Below are 22,942 nucleotides of genomic sequence, written 5' to 3' on the forward strand. Positions count from 1 at the left end.
GACCGGTTTTGTGAAGACAGTTTTTCTATGGACTGTTGTGAGGGGTGGAGATAGTTTCAAGCACATTACATTTACTGTGTACTTCATTTCTAATCTAATGGCACCCCTAATCTGATTGGAGATACAGGTTCATGGCTGGGCTGGGAACCCCTGTTCTATGAGATACTTAGGTTCACATAACTAGAAGTAGTATCTCTGGTTTATATATAAGGTGCTATACTGTCAAGTCTACTATACTGTCCCAAACTGTTTTCAAAGGCTAAACCAAATTACCCTCCCATGAGCAGTATTTGAGTGTTCTTACTCTATTTTCTCAAAAATACCTGAGATCAGACCAAGAATTTCATGCTTGGTCTGATAGATGTGGAATAGTTTCTCATTGTTGTTTCAATATGCTGCTGCTACTGCTGCTAAGTTGCTTCAGTTGTCTCCGACTCTGTGCAACCCCATAGATGGCAGCCCACCAGGCTCCCCTGTCCCTGGGATTCTCCAGGTAAGAACACTGGAGTGGGTTGCCATTTACTTTAATATGCTGGTATCACATTATTCTTATTTTAAAAATAGACGTTAATGCATAACAAAATTTAGTAACTTAAATTCATAGATGTAAAAGAGATTCCTGGACCATAGAAAAGGAAAAGTTTGGACACTGAAATAAAGTCTTTCCCTGTTGATAATTCTTTCCAAGCCTGACTTGACTCATATTCAACAAGTTATGAGAAGAAAGTTAGCCAAAAGCAATCTGACTTTTGGTAACTTTCAATCCAAAGTGGCCTCTTGAGATTTTTTTTTAAGACAAAAGCTGCTGGGCTCTGTAAAATGTTTGGATAGGATGGTAAAGAATCTGCCTCCAATGCGGGAGACCCAAGGTCAATCCCTGGGTCAGGAAGATGCTTTGGAGAAGGGAATGCTACCCACTCCAGTATTCTTGTCTGGAAAAAACTCATGGACAGAGGATCCTGGTGCAAAGGGTTGGACACAATTGAGTGACTAACACTCACTTTTAAGTTGCAGAGTTGTGTGAACACTTAATCCATCTGTACTTAGTTTCCTCACCTATAAACTGGAAGAGTAGGACCAAAGAATTTTCTCATTTCAAAAATGAAATTTTAGGTTTCCCCCCAGTTTATACAACACTTAAAAGCTGAATGAGCGAATGAAGTTGCTCAGTTGTGCCCAACTTTTGGCGACTCCATGGACTATAGCCTACCATGCTTCTCCATCTATGGGATTCTCCAGTCAAGAGTACTGGAGTGGGTTGCCATTTCCTTCTCTAGAGTATTTCCCAACCCAGGGATCGAACCCAGGTTTCCTGAATTGTAGGCAGCCACTTTACCATCTGAGCCACCAGCTTTGGTTAAAAGGGTCAGGGAAGCCTGCTTAGCCTTTCCCTCTTTCTCTATGTCATTCATGCCAACTCTCTGGAAGTTTCCCAGGATGCTGGGAAATACAGCTTAAAAACTACCAGGCAAAATGATCTCTTGAGTCCTATTCCCAGCACTAATACCCAGCAAAAAAGTGCATATAGGTACTCTCAAAAGTGGCTCAGTTGTCAAACACAAATGTTTCCTCGACTTGTGACCACTTTTATCTATGGTCTATGCCATGACTCAATTCACATCCTTTAAATATGTGCATGTGTGCTTAGTTGCTTGGTCAAGTCTGACTTATTGTGACTTTGTGGACTGTAGCCTGCTGAGCTCCTCTGTCTGTGGGAATTTTCAGGCAAGAATACTGGAATGGTTTGCCATTTTCTCAGACGCAGGATTGAACCTGCGTCTCCAGCATTGCAGGTGAAATCTTTACCCCTGAGCAATGGGGAATTTCTGTTATATCCAACCCCAAAATATAGTAGATGGAATTGCAGAAGCATTTTTAGTACCAAACATGATGGTTGGTTCTAGTCTTTCTGTGCTAACTATTTTAAATTGTTCCTTCTTTAACTCTTTATTAAGGTGGGGGGGGGGAACTGATTTAAGGCAGGCAATTAGAATATATTTTGCTTTCTTTTGCAGATTTTCTTTCAGCTTTCATACTATCTTTTCTTGTGGGAATAAATCAGTTTACATTTTGCATAGAGAAAGATCTTTTGCCTTTTTAATATTTAATTCCCAGCAAAATACTCTTCAATGCAGTAGAAAGCTTATAATAATTGGTCCCTTGGATCTGAAAACCATTCATGCAATTAAACCTAGCGATTGACACACAGGCACACATATTCATTAACTGGTATCTGAAGTATTATGGAACAGGAAAAAGTATATGTGAAACTGATAGAAAAAAATTACCCAGGGTTTTAAGACTAAGCAAGATGCTGAGTAATTTATTGCCTTTGGATAATTTTATTTTTTTTTAATTCAATTCATGAAAGCATGAAAAATTAAGCCACTGAACTATTTCTGCTAAGGGAAAGAAAACAACCAAAGCCATTAATATCACATCACTTTAAAAGAATTGAATCAGCTGAAAGTGCTTGAATTTTTAAGCCGAAGCTTGAAATTTTATTGAGTGATGGTGGACTCTCAGACTAGGCACCTGAATGCAGAATAGTGCTTTGTAAGTCTGGTCGTGTTAATTGGCAAACAAGCACAGTAAAATAATGAGGAAAAAATGAGTTGCCTTTCTGAGAAAATTGAGACCCTCACACAGGAAAAATAAATATATGTAAAAAACAATATATTGAAAAAGGAGATTTAAAGAAGAAAATGAAGTAGTTACTTTGTACAAGGATAAAAAGTAAAGAGATACTATTTAGGCATAAAAACATATTTTGGAGATAATTTGGGGATTCAGAGAACTTCGTCATTAAGTTTTCATCCTTTTCTTGCCTTGAATAATTGAAAAAGTTGAAGTATTTTACTTTTGCTCTAGGACCTGCCTAAGGTTTATTAAAAATATTGTTTTCTATTATGAAAAAGTTAGCATAAACATTAAGCAGTTGGGAAATAATTAAAATATTTTATAGCTCAACCATATACTAGAATGTGCTCATTAAAATTACATCCAAAGAGCTACTAAGAATTATTATTTTTTAATAATATTTAAGGACGTGGGAAATGCTCATCTACAATGTTATGGAATAAAGAAACAACCTTACAGAATGGAGTCAGAAGTATATTCCCAGTTCAGTGCATATTTACATATTGTATATGTAGAAAAAGGACAGGCAAGAAATAAACCACAATTCATTTTCCAAAAGCAAATACAAACCTTGTAGAAGTAGACAAGCAGTTTTCTTTTGGTCGTGACTTTACTCTTTTATGATACAATCTTAGACAAACATTTTTTTCTTTTTTTCTCCTTAATTCTTTGCCCCATAACACAGTGCCTGATATCTAGTAGATTCTTAATAATTATTTACAGAATATGGAAGTGTACTGTCATGAGTTTAAGACCTTAGAAATTTAATGAAAATCCCAGGTGGTACTGTAAAGAATCCTCCTGCTAAGACTCAAGAGACACAGGTTCGATTCCTGGGTTGGGAAGATCCCCTGGAGTAGGAAGTGGCAACCCACTCCAGTATTCTTGCCTAGAAAATTCCATGGACAAAGGAGCCTGGTGGTCTACAGTCCATGGAACTGCAAAGAGTTGGACACAACTGAGCCCACAGAAAGTGACTAATTTATTGGTCTTGGTACGGAGTTATCTTAATGAGAGATTTATTAATTTTGTATGGACTAGTGCTTAGGAGTGCGAGCTCTGGAATACAAATATCTGGGTTCAGATCCAGTGTAGTACTTAGTTGTGTGCACTGGGGCAAGTGGCTTACCCCCTCTATTCAGCCGCTTTTTTAGTGGGTGTATTTGAAGTACTCAATGAGATGGCCTTTGTAAAGTGCTTAGCATCAGCGCACACACTGTGAATGTTTACTGTATGTTACCATTGCTTTTATAATAAAAACATTATAAATTCAGGAATGATTTAATTTAAAATGAAACTGGAAAAAGGCTAGGTCACTAAAGCACAGGAAAAAGGGCTAGAAGATTACTGTCACAAATGTTTTAAGAATTTGACATATAACCATTACTCTTCAAATATAAGAAACATTGGTAGTATGTACACGTAATTCCATTTATATGAATTTTTAAAGTTATCTTTCCTATCACCCTTCACCCAAACATCCAGTCATCCATTCATCCATCCACTTATCCATCTGTACTGAAAGGTATCTAGAGTGATGTTAATACTGGTTATTTCTGAGTGGTTTCATTTAAGTGATTAATTGCCTTATTCTTCATGCTTTCCTGTAATTGAAAATTTTATGAATATGTATAATTTTTTGTAAAACTATAAAGGTATTTTAAAAATCATAGAATAAAAATCAACACCAACCTCTCTGTAACAATAATTGTAAATCAAACTTGGTGGAACAAAATTAACAATTTTTACTGTGTCTGTACCCTGTAGGCAAAGAAGTGATGGAATTGAATATATACTATTCTTTTCATGGTACAGAGTAGAAGTAGAATAAATTGAGCAGAATTTGTAATTAGAAAAGATGTGACTTTCACACATTTTTAAGGCTTCATTTTGCATCAGAAAAGGAATATGCTCTGGAGGGTTTGAGTAAATATGTCCTACTTACACATGAATGTAGAGAGAGCCTATTAGAAGAAGATATTCATGTTGGCAAGAATTATTTGAAGTTATTTCTATGCCATTTGCAACACTAATATTTTTATTACAAATGAGATAGAACCACCTCATAATTACTGAGTATCCTAGGAAATATCTATACAACAAAGCCCCAATGATTGAGTCCCGTAATATGTAAATAACAAAGCCCTTAGAAACTGCATATATGCATATATGCATTAGGAAAGTGTGGCTTCTGAAATGGCTTAGCAGTAAAGAATCTGCCTGCCAATGCAGGAGACCCGGGTTGGATCCCTGGGTCTGGAAGATTCCCTGGAGAAGTAAATGGTAGCCCACTCCAGTATTCTTGCCTGGAGAATCCTGCGGACAGAGGAGCCTGGTGGTCTACAGCCCATGGGGTCGCAAAGAGTCCAACATGACTGAGCATGTAGTAATGCATATGAGCTCTGAGGTATTAAGGACAACTACAGCTGCTCACTATAGTGGATACTGTGGTGTAGCCCACATATACCCACTCCAGCCCTGAAGTTCTCAGTCCCCAGCTGCTGAACAAGGATTTGTCGATCCAAAAGGGCCCTACCTCTTCCTAGGAGGGTGGTGTGGGGCAATAGGGTGGATGTGTCTTAGCCTCCCATCCCATTCCTACCTCCAAAAATTGATTACCTCAGTAATGCCATATGGCATACATCTAAACTTATATTTTTGATTTAATGACTTGAAGTAACCTCTGTATAATCAGCACTAGAAAAACTGAGGAATTTAGTATCTGTGTTACCAACTAATCACTTATGAGTTTTGAACTATGTTATTCCTTTTAGTTCTTCTAATTATTACTCTAGAACTATAAAGTATGTACCTAAACCTCTGGCTTTGGAGTCATTAATTTTAAGCAATATCTAATTTTGCAAAATTAGAGAATTAACAAACTACATTGTCTGCTACTTTTTCACTTCTCTGGTTGCTATCCTATTTTTTTGTTTGTTTTATAGAGGAGATGTTTTTCTTATAAAACATGTGTTTTATAAGAATATACATATACATACATGTATGTGTTTGTGTCATTTGTGCATGCATAAGACATATGGAAAATGTATTTGTATATCTATATGTAATTTGAGAGAGATTTATTCTACACTTTTATAATTACCTATAGGTTAATTTGTAAGGCCTCCCCAGACAGCCATTTTGCTTTTTTGCATTTCTTTTCCATGGGGATGGTCTTGATCCCTGTCTCCTGTACAATGTCATGAACCTCATTCCATAGTTCATCAGGCACTCTATCTATCAGATATAGGCCCTTAAAACTATTTCTCACTTCCACTGTATAATCAAATCAAATCCCTTATGATTTGTGAAAAGAAGAGAAGCGAAAAGCAAAGGAGAAAAGGAAAGATACAAGCATCTGAATGCAGAGTTCCAAAGAATAGCAAGAAGAGATAAGAAAGCCTTCCTCAGTGATCAATGCAAAGAAATAGAGGAAAACAGCAGAATGGGAAAGACCAGACATCTCTTCAAGAAAATTAGAGATACCAAGGGAACATTTCATGCAAAGATGGGCTCCATAAAGGACAGAAATTATATGGACCTAACAGAAGCAGAAGATATTAAGAAGAGATGGCAAGAATACACAGAAGAACTGTACAAAAAACATCTTCATGACCCAGATAATCATGATGGTGTAATCACTCATCTAGAGCCAGACATCCTGGAATGTGAAGTCAAGTGGGCCTTAGAAAGCATCACTACGAACAAAGCTAGTGGAGGTGATGGAATTCCAGTTGAGCTATTCCAAATCCTGAAAGATAATGCTGTAAAAGTGCTGCACTCAGTATGCCAGCAAATTTGGAAAACTCAGCAGTGGCCACAGGACTGGAAAAGGTCAGTTTTCATTCCAATCCCAAAGAAAGGCAATGCCAAAGAATGCTCAAACTACCGCACAATTGCACTCATCTCAAATGCTAGTAAAGTAATGCTCAAAATTTGCCAAGCCAGGCTTCAGCAATACATGAACCGCGAACTTCCACATGTTCAAGCTGGTTTTAGAAAAGGCAGAGGAACCAGAGATCAAATTGCCAACATCCGCTGGATCATGGAAAAAGCAAGAGAGTTCCAGAAAAACATCTATTTCTGCTTTATTGACTATGCCAAAGCCTTTGCCTGTGTGGACCACAATAAACTGTGGAAAATTCTGAAAGAGATGGGAATACCAGACCACCTGATCTGCCTTTTGAGAAATCTGTATGCAGTTCAGGAAGCAACAGTTAGAACTGGACATGAAACAACAGACTGGTTCCAAATAGGAAAAGGGGTACGTCGAGGCTGTATATTGTCACCCTGCTTATTTAACTTATATGCAGTGTAATCATGAGAAACGCTGGACTGGAAGAACCACAAGCTGGAATCAAGATTTCCGGGAGAAATATCAATAACCTCAGATATGCAGATGACACCACCCTTATGGCAGAAAGTGAAGAGGAACTAAAAAGCCTCTTGATGAAAGTGAAAGTGGAGAGTGAAAAAGTTGGCTGAAAGCTCAACATTCAGAAAATGAAGATCATGGCATCTGGTCCCATCCCTTCGTGGGAAATAGATGAGGAAACAGTGGAAACAGTGTCAGACTTAATTAAAAGATGCTTACTCCTTGGAAGGAAAGTTATGACCAACCTAGATAGCATATTCAAAAGCAGAGACATTACTTTGCCAACAAAGGTCCATCCTGTCAAGGCTATGGTTTTTCCTGTGGTCATGTATGGATGTGAAAGTTGGACTGTGAAGAAGGCTGAGTACCGAAGAATTGATGCTTTTGAACTGTGGTGTTGGAGAAGACTCTTGAGAGTCCCTTGGACTGCAAGGAGATCCAACCAGTCCATTCTGAAGGAGATCAGCCCTGGGATTTCTTTAGAAGGAATGATGCTAAAGCTGAAACTCCAGTACTTTGGCCACCTCATGCGAAAAGTTGACTCATGGAGGAGAAGGGGACGACAGAGGATGAGATGGCTGGATGGCATCACTGACTCGATGGATGTGAGTCTGAGCGAACTTTGGGAATTGGTGATGGACAGGAAGGCCTGGAGTGCTGCGATTCATGGGGTCGCAAAGAGTCGGACACGAGCAACTGAGCAACTGAACTGAACTGAACTGATAGGTTAATTGTAAAAATTAAAACAGTAAAAAAATTATACTACATTATAATTATGTAAGATGTATTTATTGCAAAGCTAAACCAAGAAGTTCATGATTAGATCCCGAGAGAAGGAAATATAATATTAGATTACCACTCCTGGACAATTTTAGAGCTTTCTCTCTTTTTCAGACCTTTAAAATTTCACCCCAAACCACTAAGTGTGAGCCTTTTGTCATTCAGTCTTCTTGACATGAGGTGACTTTTCCATCTGAAAATGCTGTTTTTCTTTTGTTTTTAGTAACTTTTTTATTTTTCCTTTTGATTCTCTGTATTTTCCTTATGGAATGCCTAGTAGACAGATGTTGTGCCTTCTGGACTGAGCTTCTGTGTGCTTTAATTTTTCTCTGCTTCATCATTTTGTCTTTTAGCTTTAAATTCCAAGTGATTTATTTTTTGTTCGCTTTCAGATGTCTAACTTGGTCTTCAGTCATATCCATTTTAAGATTCAGTCTCTCTAGTGAATTTCCTGTTTTAGTAATTACATATATATAATTTCTAGGAATCAATTCTTGCTCTCAGATTCCTTAAAAATATGCTTATTTTATAGATATAATATTGTCCTTATTATCTTTGGGGTAAATACAAATTAATCGGGCTTCCCTGGTAGCTCAGATGGCAAAGAATCTGCCTGCAATGCAGGAGACCCAGGTTTGATCCCTGGGTTGGGAAGACCCCCTGGAGAAGGGAATGGCTACCCACTCTAGTATTCTCACCTGGAGAATTCCATGGACAGAGGAGCCTAGTGGGCTACAGTCCATGGGTTCCAAAGATTTGGACATGACTGAGGGACTAACTTTCACTTTCCCTCTAGAGGTGAAGGTCCATGTTCTTTCTCTCTTTGATTCTGAGTAAATTCTGTTACTGCTTCACTAATAGGAAGCAGCAGAAGTGATGTGCCAGTTTCTGAGACCAGGCCTTAAAAGATTAACTATTTCTACTTTCTGTCTCTTAAAGGAAAAAAAAAAAAAGAAACCAGTTATTGGAATCCAGCCACCACACTGAGAGGAAGCCTGAGCAGCCGTGTGGAGAGGCACTAAGGTCCCTGACTGAGAGCCCTGGGCAAGCTGTCAGCCTGAAGCCAGCGTTAGTTGACCAGCTGTGTTAGTGAGTCACCTGGGAAGTGAATACCACCAGTCCACTGATGCCGTGTGGAGCATAGGTGAGCTGTTCCCATCAAGTCTGGCCATTTGACTGACTCCTAAGAATAATAGGTGCTTATTGCCATTCAGAATTGGGTTTTGGGGTGGCTTGTTACACAGCAAAAGGTAACTGTAACAGAGACTGTGAAGGTGGGCAAATTCTGCTGATGGAGGAGTTTCCTTTCAAGGTACATGGCAAGGAGCAGCAAGGCAAAATCAAGCTCAAGAAACTGAGTCAGTCGAGCTAGAAGCAAAGGGGTAAATACTGTAGAACTCCATTCATATAAATTTACAGAACAGACAAGATGTGTCTATAGTGACAGAAATCAACAGTTGCCTGGGTAGGCAGTGGAGGAACTAACTGGGAAAAGTCCAGTTATGAGGGAACTTTTGAGGTGATGGAAATATTCTGTTTCTTGATCAGGATGGCGGTTTCACAGTGTATACATTTGTCAGAACTCATCATGCTCTTAAAAAAACAGGTACATGGGCTCCATGTGGTATAACTATAGTAAATATATCCAGATTGTTTTCTTTGGGATTCCAGGCTTCCATAATCTGACAAATGCATTCTCCATGGCCCTTCTGATTCATCCTGTGCCCATTCTTCGTAATCTGCTCACCATTCTTGAACACGAATGTTCTTTCCTAGTACACATGCTTTCAGTTATGTTCAGGGGCTTAGTTGTGTTAGACTCCTTTCGACCCCATGGACTGCAGCACGTCAGGCTTCCCTGTCCATCATCAACTCTCGGAGTTTGCTCAAACTCATGTCCATTGATTTGATGACAAATGCTTTAGCTCTCCATAGTCTCTCCTCACGAAGGGCTTTCTCACTATCATTGCTTAATTTTCCAAATCCTATCTGTTAAGGATAAAGGCTAATAAAGTCTTTCTGGATTCTATTAAATTCTGAATTGTCTTTCTCTTTTTGGGCTACCACAAGTTACTAGGGGCTTCCCAGGTGGCTCAGTGGTAAAGAATCTGCTTGCCAATGCAGGAAACCCGGGTTTAATCTTTGGTTTGGGAAGATTCCCTGGAGAAGGAAATGGCAACTTACTCAGTATTCTTGCCTGGAAAATTCCATGGACAGAGAAGCCTGGTGAGGCTACAGTCCATGGGATTGCAAAAAGAGTCACACATGACTTAGTTACTAAACAACAAATTACTTGCCCCATTCCCTTAGAATGCATGTGAGGATGCCTTAAATTATAATTAGATCATCTATATATTTGATATACTGGTCATCTCGCCCACCAGACTTAAGCTCCTGGAGAACAAGAATGTTTTCTTGTTCAGCTTCTAACTTCAAGAATTCTTTGTCTACAGTAAATGCTCAGTAGATGCTTGTTAAGTTGAAATATCTCTCCAATTCTAAAATATCTGGCTTTAGGATAGGTCTGTCTGCTAATTAAGATTATATTCTTACTTTGTACATCAGTTGTTTGTCCTGACATTTCAAGTTAGCTTTGCTTTCATCTTGGCATATGACTCTCTTGTCATATACACCCCTATCCACCCTGTAGGCTGCCTCATTTCTAATTTTCTTTGCTCTTATGAGTTTATATTTAAAAGTACTGATACTTTAATGGTATAAAAGGAGATAAACATGAGTGTTCAATCTACTATTCTAAACAAAATTCTGTTCAAATACTCTAGCTATCTCAATTCTGTAAAAATATACTGTGTTCTCTTACTATGTTACCTGTGCAAACCATCTCTCTCTGTGGGGCTTTGCTTTCTCATCTATAGAATGATTGGAGCAGGCAACATGAACTTTTAAACATCTCAGGCTTAACATTCTTGTGCATCAGGGTTCTAGGCAGATATTTTTCCAACACTGAGAGTTATTTGTGTACACCTGCCATAAGATGCAGTTACTGAGGAGAAGGAAAGAATGATGTAGATTTAAGTGCATTTACAATGATTGTTGTTCTAGCAATGATCCTTGTTAGCAGCTTTTGAATGAGATAGGAGGACATCCTGTCTTTTTACACAGAAAATCTTTGTGCCTATTTTGCACGGTGATCTGGTCACCTTTCAAGAAGCCAGAACAGATGCTAAGAAACTGATTCAGTCTCTCATAATCCCCAAATAACCCTATGTATGCTGTGGCAATGCTCATGTGTAGGAGTAGCTTTTTAGAATGATTTATTTACAGTGTATGAAATGGGGTCATCTTAACTATGGTTTATTGAAATGCTTTACAAATAAACAGAAGTTGTAACACATAAAGTCTACCATCCTGAACAAGCTGTCTCATATTATTTATCAGTAATTATCATATTTGCTCATATAATGTTTCCAAATTTTAAAAGATGTGTACTACTAAAACAGAAGTGGAAGGTATGAAACTGTGCTCATGAAAGAGAAAATAGATCATGACAAATAGAATACAGGTTTTTTTTCTGGTGGATTGCATTTTTCTGGGAACTTTGTGTGTGCACTTAAAATACTATTTTTCAGTTAACATTTAATTAAACCTAGCTCCCATAATTCCAGGGTCTAGGATTGTTACTATTGGAAATTATATAATTCAACATAATACAAGGATGAGAGAAATAGAAGGAAAAGAACCTTTTATAGAGGGAGGATGGAGGAAGGCAAATTGCTGTGTAACCATGAAACGATGTGTTTGAATAGAGGCTGAGTCTGGGCTCCTTCTTACCTGTGAGAAAACAGAGGAATCTGCAAGAAAATGCTAACAGATTTCAAAGTCAGGAAACAGAAGCAGAACCGGGGGGTATTGTCAGTACCGTGAGAACACTCTGGGGAGAAGGGTTGCTTGCTAAGCAAGTACACTGAACTCACTATTAATATTAATACTTTGGTTATACAGAAACAAGATCACATTTCTGCACCTTGGAATCCCCTCGAGGTGTGTGGTAGCTTGCCTTTTATTTTCCACACAGACTCACGTTATTCATTTAATATGTAAACTATTCTGGTTGACTTGTGGCTCAACAGGTAAAGAATCCACCTGCAATGCGGGACACCTGGGTTCGATCCCTGGGTTGGGAAGATGCCCTGGAGAAGGGAAAGGCTGCCTACTCTAGTGTTCTGCCCTGGAGAATTCCATGGACTGTATAGTTCATGGGGTCACAAAGAGTCCGACACTGACTGAGCGACTTTCACTTTCACTTTCACTCTGGTTGAGGGCCTCCACCTGCAAGAGGTGGAATGTTAGCAAGTTCCCTGTTTGGAAAGGGAAACTTAAAAGCTACTGTTTTATTTTAATTTTCTTTAAAATGACACAACCACAAACAACAAGGTCAAAAGGAATCCATCAAACACATTCGTGTCTGTAATTTACTGTGTATACAGTAGTGACGTGAGACACATGCATTCTGAAAACTCGCTCCGACTACTGGAGCTGCAGTGAAAAAAAAAAAAAAATTGTCATCGCAGGCACCTGACATCTATAACAGATGCTTTTGAGCCTGGTGAAGTAAAACCAGCATCATCCTCAGTATCATTTCAACCTGAATCCTTTACTTTTCTCAGGTGCTACTCAAGTATAACATGACACATACAACAAATTATCAATGTACTCCCTAAATAGATCAAACCCTTCCTTTTCTTCTCAGGTCTAATGGGAACCTTGTAGCAGTGGCTACCTCCTTTGTTCTTCCAGACCTCTAAATGTGAATTTTTGAATAGAGTACCATTCAGTTTTCAGAGTTCAAAACCTACTTTCAAAGTTTGTTTCAAACCTCAACAGTAAGGTCATTGTGTGGGTGACTAAGACTTGTGTGTTCCCAGGACACACAGGTTTTATTTCTGAATGTCCTCATGAGTTTCATGCTTTCAGAAGCAGAGGTGCTTTTTAGTGATTATAAAGAAAGTCAGGCAACCCTACTCTTCCACAATGAGACTTTGATACTTCTGCTTATCAGAGTTTCCAAGGTTGACTGTAATCAACCTTCAGTTTCCCTACATAAAACAAGAGAACTCAGGACCCATTTACACAGGTGAACAGAAAGGAGCAGCACAGTGAGGGTAACTTAATAGCAAAGGGCAAACTGAGAGCTCTTCTCAGTGCTTAGAGATCAATCGCCTTTCCACATAAAATGAAGTGGTCATATTTCTAAGCATCTCCTCAACAGCTTCACTGCACTTTTATTTCAACCTTGACTGCAACATGCCCTATTGGGTTTCATGGGGATGATGGCATAATTTCCAAAAGAAGTCAAGATGTAGGTGACTCAAGGTTTTAGGAAATCTGCTTTCAAGAGGGATAAAGTGATTATGAGGGCCCATTTCCTTTCCAAATTTATCACTGCCTAGATAGCTTACTATATTAATTTTATGCATGAGTGCCTTATTTGTTTCATATGAGATACAGCATGAGGCTGGTGGAGCGAAATATCATTAGGTCTGGAAAAGGATTGGGTCACAAATGCTTTGTTATCAAGGATCACTGGACAAAGATTTTGTGTAACCTTTCATGTATTAAGTGATAAATATAAAATGAAGCATATTGGTATGTATGTACAAAGGAATGACACTTGAAATCTGTTAGTGAAGTGATGGCCCACTTAAAAGCAAGACATGAGTGCAGCCATGTTTGTTACTAGTCTACTCTGGGGAACCTGTAGCAGTGGGTTTCCGTCTTCTAGTTTTGACTCTGGAATTGGTAGAAAAGGTAATCTTGGTCCAAGTTCACTGTTTGGGACATTTTATCACGGGTCCAGGCCTTATGGTCTAATTACTGCTTTGAAGAAAAAGGAGGGGGCAGGGACTTCTTTGATGGTCCAGTGGTTAAGACTTCACGCTTTCTCAGCAGGGGACACAGGTTTGATCCCTGGTCAGGGAACTAAGATCCTGCATGCTGTGCTGCTCAACAACAACAAAAAAGACAAGGTGTGAGGGATAGTTATAGGTGGTTCTGGATGTCTCTGCCTATCATAGAGATAAGTATTTTCAAATATAATATGTGTATTATAAATTTGTGTGTAAAGTTGCTTTAGCTGTGTTTGACTCTGTGTGACCCTATGGACTGCAGCCTGCCAGTCCGTGGGATTCTTCAGGTAAGAATACTGGAGTAGGTTGCCTGTGCAGTCCTGCAGGGGATCTTCCCAACCCAGGGATTGAACCCACATCTCTTAGGTTTACCTGAATTGGCAGGAGGGTTCTTTACCACTAGCATTGCATAGTGGTTAATAGCAGATTCAGGTTGCCTGGGTTTGGTTCCCAGCCCTGCAGCTTTAAGAGCTTGGATAGGTATTCAGTGTCTCTGTTTGTCAGTTACCTACTCACCACACAACTGTACCTTATCTCTATTTGATTAATGGATAAGCTCAGGTACAGAGAACTTACTAGTTTTCCTGACCTCACTCTTTTAATAAATGGTAAAGCTGAGGTTTGAACCCAGGTTGCCAGTTTCCAAATCCAGGTTTTTTATACTACATTCTATTGCCTTCGGCTCATGCAAGCGTTTAAACAATATCTGGGACTTAGAAAATGCATATTATATGTGTGAGAAAGTTAGGGGCTGCTGCTATTTTTAAAATTTTTGCAGAGCATTGTTATATGCCAGTCACTCAGCTAGATGTTGGGAGTATAAAAGTGAACCGAAGCTGACACTATCCCCATGGAGATGATGGTTAATTTGCAAGGAAGCATAATTAAAAGGAAACAAAAGTCTAATTATAAACTATAATAAAGGCTACAAAGTGAAGATACTGGAAACTCTAGTAGTTATAACAGGGGAATCTAACACAAACTAAGAAGCAAAAGCCTTCCCCAAAGGAACGATGTTTGAACTGAGATTGAAGAATGAACATACATTGACTAGAAAGAGCCAGTAGGTGGGGCAAAAAAGTGGAGGTTGAAGGCCTTTCAATCACAAAGAGAAATAAGGAAAACTATTCAATTTGGGGAAACTGAAGATGGCTGGTGTGTTAGGCAGGTCAGTGGTTGGAGGAGGTGGAGACATAATATGGGACAGGAGAGGTATTGGTGGGGAAAGATACTGCTGGAGCATGTGGGCAATATTAAGGAGTTTGGATTTTTCCTAGGTATGACAGGAAGTCATTTTAAACTGTTTAATGGGAAGCCTTTTAAACTGTGGAACAGCAGGTTTGACTTATTAAAAAAAAATCAATCTAATGTCAAGATTTCATACATCCCACTTCCCCAGAAGACTTAATCTTCCCTATCCTTTTCTAAATAATAAATTTAGAAGTTGGTGCTTTTTTTTTTTTTTTAAGTTGCCTTTTTTTTTCTTGCTCCTGGGACCACAAATATCCTATGAACAAATTCTTTCTTATCTTCCAGCGACCTGTAAGCTTATGTGTTATAACCTGCTTACTCTAAGTGTTAGACAGTTTTCTATATCCTACATAGTAGGAATGCCACTGGTTTTAGATGGTTTTCTTCCTCTTGCAAAGTGTAATTTGCGTTATTTAAGATTCTGAGGCGATGGTTTTTCCAATAGTCACGTGTGGATGTGAGAGTTGGACTATAATGAAAGCTGAGCACCAAAGAATTGATGTTTTTGAACTGTGGTGTTGGAGAAGACTGTTGAGAGTCCCTTGGACTGCAAGGAGATCCAACCAGTCCATCCTAAAGGAGATCAGTTCTGGGTGTTCATTGGAAGGACTGATGTTGAAGCTGAAACTCCAATACTTTGGCCGCCTGATGTGAAGAGCTGACTCATTTGAAAAGACCCCGATGCTGGGAAAGATTGAGGCAGGAGGAGAACGGGATGACAGAGGATGAGATGATTGGATGGCATCACTGACTCAATGGACATGAGTTTGGGTAAATTCCAGGAGTTGGTGATGGACAGGGAGGCCTGGCGTGCTGTGGTTCAGGGGGTTGCAAAGAGTTGGACATGACTGAGTGACTGAACTGAACTGAAGATTCTGTATTTGATCCCTAATTCTGACATCATTATACTCTGCTATGCTAACCTTTTCCTTTGGTTCAGCTATGATCTTCATTCTTTTATCCAACAAAATTTTTCCCCAGATTTATTGAGATGTAATTGACTTATGACATTGTGTAAGTTTAAGGTGTACAGTGTGTTAATCTGATACAGTTGCATATGCCAAATGATAGCCACCTAATACCTGAATCACATGACATTACCATTTCTTTTTTGTGTGTGGTGAGAAAATTTAAGGCCTACTCTCATAGTAATTTTCAAGTATGTAATACAGTATTGTTATCTACAGTCACTATACTGTACATTAGAGCCCTAGAACTCATTCTTCCTGCAGTTGGAAGTTTGTATTCTCTGACTGACATCTCCCCGTTCCCCACCCAAATATTTCTTCAGTGAATATTCTTAATAGTTACCAGGTTTTATATTAAGTATTCAGCAGTGAGGAAAACAGACACAACTAGTCTTCATAGAACACAGGCTTAGGTTTGTAGGTGACTTCCAAAGTTCAGACCTGTTCATCCAGTGGTCTATTGGGCCAGTCTCCAGGATCAACACTTGGAAATTATGTAGCATATTTTCAGTAAGTTTCACTACAATGATTCCAAATTTCAAACTTCACAGCTTCTTTGGGCAACTCCTTCCCCATGCCCTACTCTCCCGTTGTCCCCTGATCACAGATTCTCGCCCTTGAAACATTGGCAAAAGGTTCCTCTACCTTGTTCTTCAAATTCATTCCCTCCTTATTCCCAGAGCTGCTGTCCTAATGAAGGTTTGTTCTTTTGCACTTGGATCATTGCTTTAATAAACTAGCAGACCTCATGGATCTGTGGTCACTCTTTCCTAGATCATGATACTCCTTTGGCAGATTCATTTTCCAGATGTTTAGTTCTGATACAGCACTCTCCTCCTCACAGCTTTCTGTGGGGCCACATTCCTACTAAAAGAAACCCCAGCTCTCCAGATGGACCCTCCAGATCCAAAGTTTCAGCACATTTCCTCCCCAACCCAGGCCTCTTGCATTGCAGTTAAACTGTACTACTGCTCTTCTCCAAACACACCTCATGCTTTCCTACTTCTATGTCTTCTGCTAATGAGGCTCCCTCCATCTGGAACATCCTCCTGAAATATGTCATCTGTCAAATTCTTTCAAGACCCATCCAGAATGCCACCCACTTCATTAAGCTGTTCTTGACTACCCCAACCAGATATGTTCACTTTTCTTTTTAGCCTGTCAGCAGATGAATACTTACAAGAGACAGCTTGTAAACAGGTGTTCATTTTGGCAGCTACTTATTAAACTATCAGCTTAAAAGAAAACTCTGTACCAAGTACATACGTTCTTGTTTCTGATGTATGTAGTTATCACATACTATTTTATCCTGTAAAATAGTAGCTAAGCCATCCATCCATTCATCTTACAAATATTTGTCAGGCATCTGCTGTGTGTTCTGTTTTCTGCTCCTGACTGGATTGAAATGGAAAACCCCCAAGTGCATAGAACAAATATGTGTAAGGAGAGATGTCTCAGTGGTGGCCCGTCAGGAGTTTTAAGAACTGGAACTGGACATATGTTCCTTTAAGTGGCAGACTTGTTTTTTATATAGCAAATAGGTGTGTTTGGGTGCTAAAATGGGAGGGGGTGTAAGAGACTGCAAGCCCACACACAGTTTGAGCTCCTTTGCAGCGGTAATTAGTTGACTGTGTCTCAGCTGGTAGCACCTGGGGGAGGGGGCGGTGGTGACAAAGGAAGCCATGCTATTCATTTGTATCAGTGTTTGTATCTTTGTCCCCTGTCCATCCCATGTGCTGTTCATCTGAGGGTAAGTTCAGTTCAGTAGCTCAGTCATGTCCAACTCTTTGTGACCCTGTGGACTGCAGCACGCCAGGCCTCCCTGTCCATCACCAACTCCCAGAGTTTACTCAAACCCACGTCCATTGAGTCGATGATGCCATCCAAGCATCTCATTCTCTGTTGTCCCCTTCTCCTCCCACTTTTAATCTTGCCCAGCATCAGGGTCTTTTCAAATGAGTCAGCTCTTCACATCAGGTGGCCAAGTATTGGAGTTTCAGCTTCAACATCAATCCTGAACTGTACTGAAAACCCATTTTGAACTGTGTTCCCATGATAGTTCTCACACAGGAGACTTCTGATGAGGATCTTGAGTACTCTAGATTTGAACAGTCAAGCTTCACAAAGTAGGAAGCAGGCTTTGATGCTCAATGTAGGAGACACCTTGGCCTCAATTCATTATTTATGAAATTACACTAGACCCCACAGGGCCTTGCCAGTTTCAGATGATGGAGCATCACACTTTTTAGAGGAATAGAGGGATGGGAATCTGGTCATGTGGTCTGAGTAGACTGCATGCGTTTCTCAATACATGGGTAACCACACAGGCTACTCTTCTCTTTTCTTTCAGGGGAACAAAAGGATTTTCCCTAAACTTTCCAGCTCTCTGTACCAGTACCTTAACCCCACAGAAGTAGAATGAGTTGCCTAGGTGGTGGGCTAACTGGAAAAGTCTGTACAAAGTAGATTTAGCATGGAGTAATGAAAGCATTAGACTGCTTCTTTGCACAGACTACTTCCACGGGCCTGGTTAGAGACTGTTCAAAGAGTATTTAAAGTTAGTTGCTGCAATAAAATACTTAAAATGTCCTAAAATCCTACATCTGAAATGTGGATGAAACTTGACAGAGATTTTCCCAAATTCAAGCCTGAAGACACCTATCTAAACTCTAAGTTTTTTTAAAAAATGTCATTCTAGAAAAAGAATGAATTATCATTTTTATCTCTATAGAAAATATTAAAATTATTATCCTACAAAAAGACAACCAAAGAGTATTCAATGAAAAATGGAGAAAAGAGGATTAAGAGTCCTACAAAATAAATTAATAAAAGTATTATGTTGTCCTGTAGTTTGATACTTGTTCAGTTCAGTTCAGTCGCTCAGTCATGTCCGACTCTGTGCGACCCCATGAATCGCAGCACGCCAGGCCTCCCTGTCCATCACCATCTCCCGGAGTTCACTCAGACTCACGTCCATCGAGTCAGTGATGCCATCCAGCCATCTCATCCTCTGTCGTCCCCTTCTCCTCCTGCCCCCAATTCCTCCCAGCATCAGAGTCTTTTCCAATGAGTCAACTCTTCCCATGAAGTGGCCAAAGTACTGGAGTTTCAGCTTTAGCCTCATTCCTTCCAAAGAACACCCAGGGCTGATCTCCTTTAGAATGGACTGGTTGGATCTCCTTGCAGTCCAAGGGACTCTCAAGAGTCTTCTCCAATACCACAGTTCAAAAGCATCAATTCTTCGGCGTTCAGCCTTCTTCACAGTCCAACTCTCACATCCATACATGACCACAGGAAAAACCATAGCCTTGACAGGATGGACCTTTGTTGGCAAAGTAATGTCTCTGCTTTTGAATATGCTGTCTAGGTTGGTCACAACTTTCTTTCCAAGGAGAAAGCATCTTTTAATTTCATGGCTGCAGTCATCATCTGCAGTGATTTTGGAGCTCAAAAAAATAAAGTCTGATACTGTTTCCACTGTTTCCCCATCTATTTCCCATGAAGTGATGGGACCAGATGCCATGATCTTAGTTTCTAAATGTTGAGCTTTAAGCCAACTTTTTCACTCTCCACTTTCACTTTCATCAAGAGGCTTTTTAGTTCCTCCTCACTAGCATTACATTTTTGTTAATTCTTTGACTGTGAAGGAATATTTACTTCGTATCTAACTTTCTATTTTTTTTTTTTCCAAAAGAGATCTTAAAATTGTATTGATCTCAATCTCCTCAAAGCCTGGATCTACCCCTGGTTTTCTGCACTTTCCATTACTCGCTGGTGGGAGGTGACATTTCCAGGTAAGTGTGTCAGCTGTGCAGAGCCAGACTTTCTCTGTTTCAGACTTCAAATCAGTGGTGCTCAAACTTCATCAGAATCACCTGGATTGTCTGTCCCACTGCCCATCTCCCCAGGGATTCTCATTTAGAACGTCTAACCCTGATTTGCGTTTCCAACAAGATCCTAGGTGTTGCTGAGGCTGCTGCTCCAGGGACCTTGCTTTGAGAAACACTGCTTTAAAAATGATTCTCAATGTTGGCGGCATGCGGAAAGCACCTGGAGGGGGTTTAAAATGACTAATTCCTGGTGCAAGTCCTTCATGAGTCTTATGATTTAATCATCCTGGGCAGAGGGTATTTTACAAGTTTTCCAGGTAATTCTAAAGCATAGTCAAGGTTGAGAACCAGTGGTCTAGACGATGGATTGGGAGTAGCAAATCTTAACTATGTTCTTCAATATGGTATTATCAGTAACAAGGGTTTTCATACATTTTATACATCATTTATTGTGCCTGTGGTATTTCAGTGCTGATAGTGTATGAGATCTATTAACTAAGAAGCCTTTGATATATGAAACAATTGCACATACTGTTATACCACCTATAGATTTTTATATATTCTTAAAAATGTCAATATGTATATGGAAAACCAGTGATTAATATTTTGAGGTAAAATTTTGGTGGAGGTCATGATAGATTTCATTAAATAAAAGACATTCTCTAAGAATTCAGCAAACTAACAATCTTCATTTTGGACGAGGTGTTGGATATTGTAGACTTTGGTGTACATGTTACCTGTGTGTGTTATCATGCTCTGGAAATTTGAACTAGCTTGAAATTTCCTAATAGTATTTTTTGAATTATAATTTTATCTTCTTAACTAATTTCATGCCATTTCCCTATTTGATCTGGTTTAGCAGCTCTAAGAAAATGTATTATAATAGTTTATTTAATACTCAATTTATAATTTTTTCTCATTGGAAACTAAATCTCCTATGATGGTTTCTCTAAAACATAGATGTTAGCCTCATTCACTAAGAACCAAAAGGACTGTGGCATCTCTAGATTTCTTTTTAGCAAGGTCCTTAAACAGCTGGTCATTGACCCTCTAGTGAATAGTGGCTTGAGAATGAAAGTAATTTCTTCCTTTGAATATCCGGGTGCCTCATGGAGACGGAATGTCTTTAACTACATATTATATCTCTATACTTATTATCATTCCATTTGGAAAAACATGTCACATGGGGCCAAAGAGATCCAGTTAGGCTGTGGATTCTGCTTAAATGAATACCTGATGAAGCGATAAACCAGTTTTAAAATGAATTTGCTGCTCCCATCAATTCTTTGTGACTCTGTTCCAAGTCTGAAAAATGTATCAAATAATGAAACTTGATAATCTGACCTTGCTAAATGCTGCAAGCTATGTCTCAGGCTGTGCATATGGTGAACTCTTTATTTATTTAATTCCTAAAAAAATGCTCTATAAAGGAATGTCTTTTCCATATTCCAGATAATGCATTCAGTCTGGCTACAAGTGAAACTTAAATTATTTTGGGTTATTTGGACAACCAGAATTAATTTGCAGTAAGTACAGAGTGACACTGTCTTTAATTATGATGAAGTAGAGTGTTACAATGGGAGCAAAAAATGCCATATTCTTTTTTTTTTAATTAATTAATTTATTTTAATTGGAGGCTAATTACTTTACAACATTGTTGTGGTTTTTGCCATACATTGACATGAATCAGCCATGGGTGTAATGTGTCCCCCATCCTGAACCCCCCTCCCCCCTCCCTCCCCATCCCATCCCTCTCTGTTGTCCTAGTACGCTGGCTTTGACTGCCCTGTTTCATGCATTGAACTTGGACTGGAGATCTGTTTCACATATGATAATATACATGTTTCAATGCTATTCTCTTAAATCATCTCACCCTCGCCCTCTCCCACAGAGTCCAAAAGTCTGTTCTTTACATCTGTGTCTCTTTTGCTATCTCTCATATAGGGTCATCGTTACCATCTTTCTAAATTCCATATATATGCATTAATATACTGTATTGGTGTTTTTCTTTCTGACTTATTTCACTCTGTATAATAGAAAATACCTTATTCTCATGGTCGACTTTTCAACTGGACACATCATGCAAGGCGGCCAAGTTTCCAACAGGAGAGTTGCCCTAATTGGCAGTCGAAAAAGCACACCTAGTGAGGTTATCTTCTGTTTCATAGGCTTTTGAACTCTGTGTGAATAGTCTTTAGGGTGAGGGAATTTATCTTGATCCAAAAGTCATTATCGAGGCTGGATATTCATGCCTCCCAGAAGTGCAACTCTTATGCAAGTGCCCCATTTTACCCCCGTGGGAGATTAGCAGGTCTCACAGGAGCATTGAAACTAATTGTTACAACAAATTAATTAATGACATGTACAGAAGGAGTTATTCCCTTGGATGGAGAGGCCTAGAAAGGCAGCATATATCATTTTTCTTAATAATTTAATTATAATGGAATGGATGGTGATAGCACCTTGTTTCTGTGGGTCTTCAAAAATTGAAGGCTTTGGTGTGATTTTTATTGCTGGCTGGGGATGTGTTAAGGAAACTTTCAGTGTCACTCTTCATTGGCTGCTTTCCCATGCCTACTGAGTGGCTTGCAGATGATAACTACTACTTACCATAATTGCTTGTCCATATGACAGTGTAGTGTTGACCCTCCTGCAGTAGAAAATGGGTTTTTATCTTTTTCCAGTTATGATGATGAGTTTATATTGAGGTTGCTATGCTTTCTGACTTCACCCTCTTTGTGAGTAATGGTATTTTTTTCTCTGAAATAACAACTCAAGCCTTTGATGGCTATGTAATGGTTTTGCCTGCCATTTCCCCTTCTGATGATAATACTCCAACTTTGGGGGTAGAACAGCCATCATGTATTTAAATCCATTTGGTTGGGGTGGTTGATTCTCTCCTAGACTGGTACATGGATCAGACGTGGGAGATGAGAACCCAGCATATGCTTAGATACACTGATTGGTTGAGGGAAAGGCATGTGATCATGAAAAATGGGACACTTGATGGAAGTTTTAGAAAAGAGAAGTTTCATGGGTTTCTTCTGGTTTTGCTAAACTGGTAGGATGTGATTTGAGAGCTCCTGCTGAACCTTTGTGTTCTTATTTGAGGAGAGCATATCTGAAGAAAGTAGACCTGAAAGGTAGGGGCTGGGGAGAGGACAGATGCCTGAACTTTAAGCACCTGAATCCAGCTGTGCCTGAAGCTGACTGCTGAACTCTTGAATTGTG

At 39.3% G+C, this 22,942-nt stretch overlaps 1 long non-coding RNA gene across 5 annotated transcripts in view; it reads left to right on the plus strand.

The window, feature by feature from the left end:
* The window catches only part of LOC147377899 (uncharacterized), a 47,837-nt gene that overhangs the window by 11,287 nt on the left and 13,608 nt on the right, over window positions 1-22,942 (plus strand). For 2 of the 5 annotated variants that reach the window (XR_015142405.1, XR_015142404.1), the window contains exons 2-4: window positions 8,735-8,939; window positions 19,576-19,675; window positions 21,164-21,237. This is a non-coding gene — a long non-coding RNA (uncharacterized LOC147377899). The remainder of the gene's footprint in view (window positions 1-8,734; window positions 8,940-19,575; window positions 19,676-21,163; window positions 21,238-22,942) is intronic. The other 3 variants (XR_015142406.1, XR_015142403.1, XR_015142407.1) reach the window with 2 other exon arrangements.

Source organism: Bos grunniens, chromosome 2 (genome assembly GCF_055505025.1).
Source record: "Bos grunniens cultivar Pamir isolate PY7600 chromosome 2, Bosgru_T2T1.0, whole genome shotgun sequence".
NCBI lineage: Eukaryota > Metazoa > Chordata > Mammalia > Artiodactyla > Bovidae > Bos > Bos grunniens.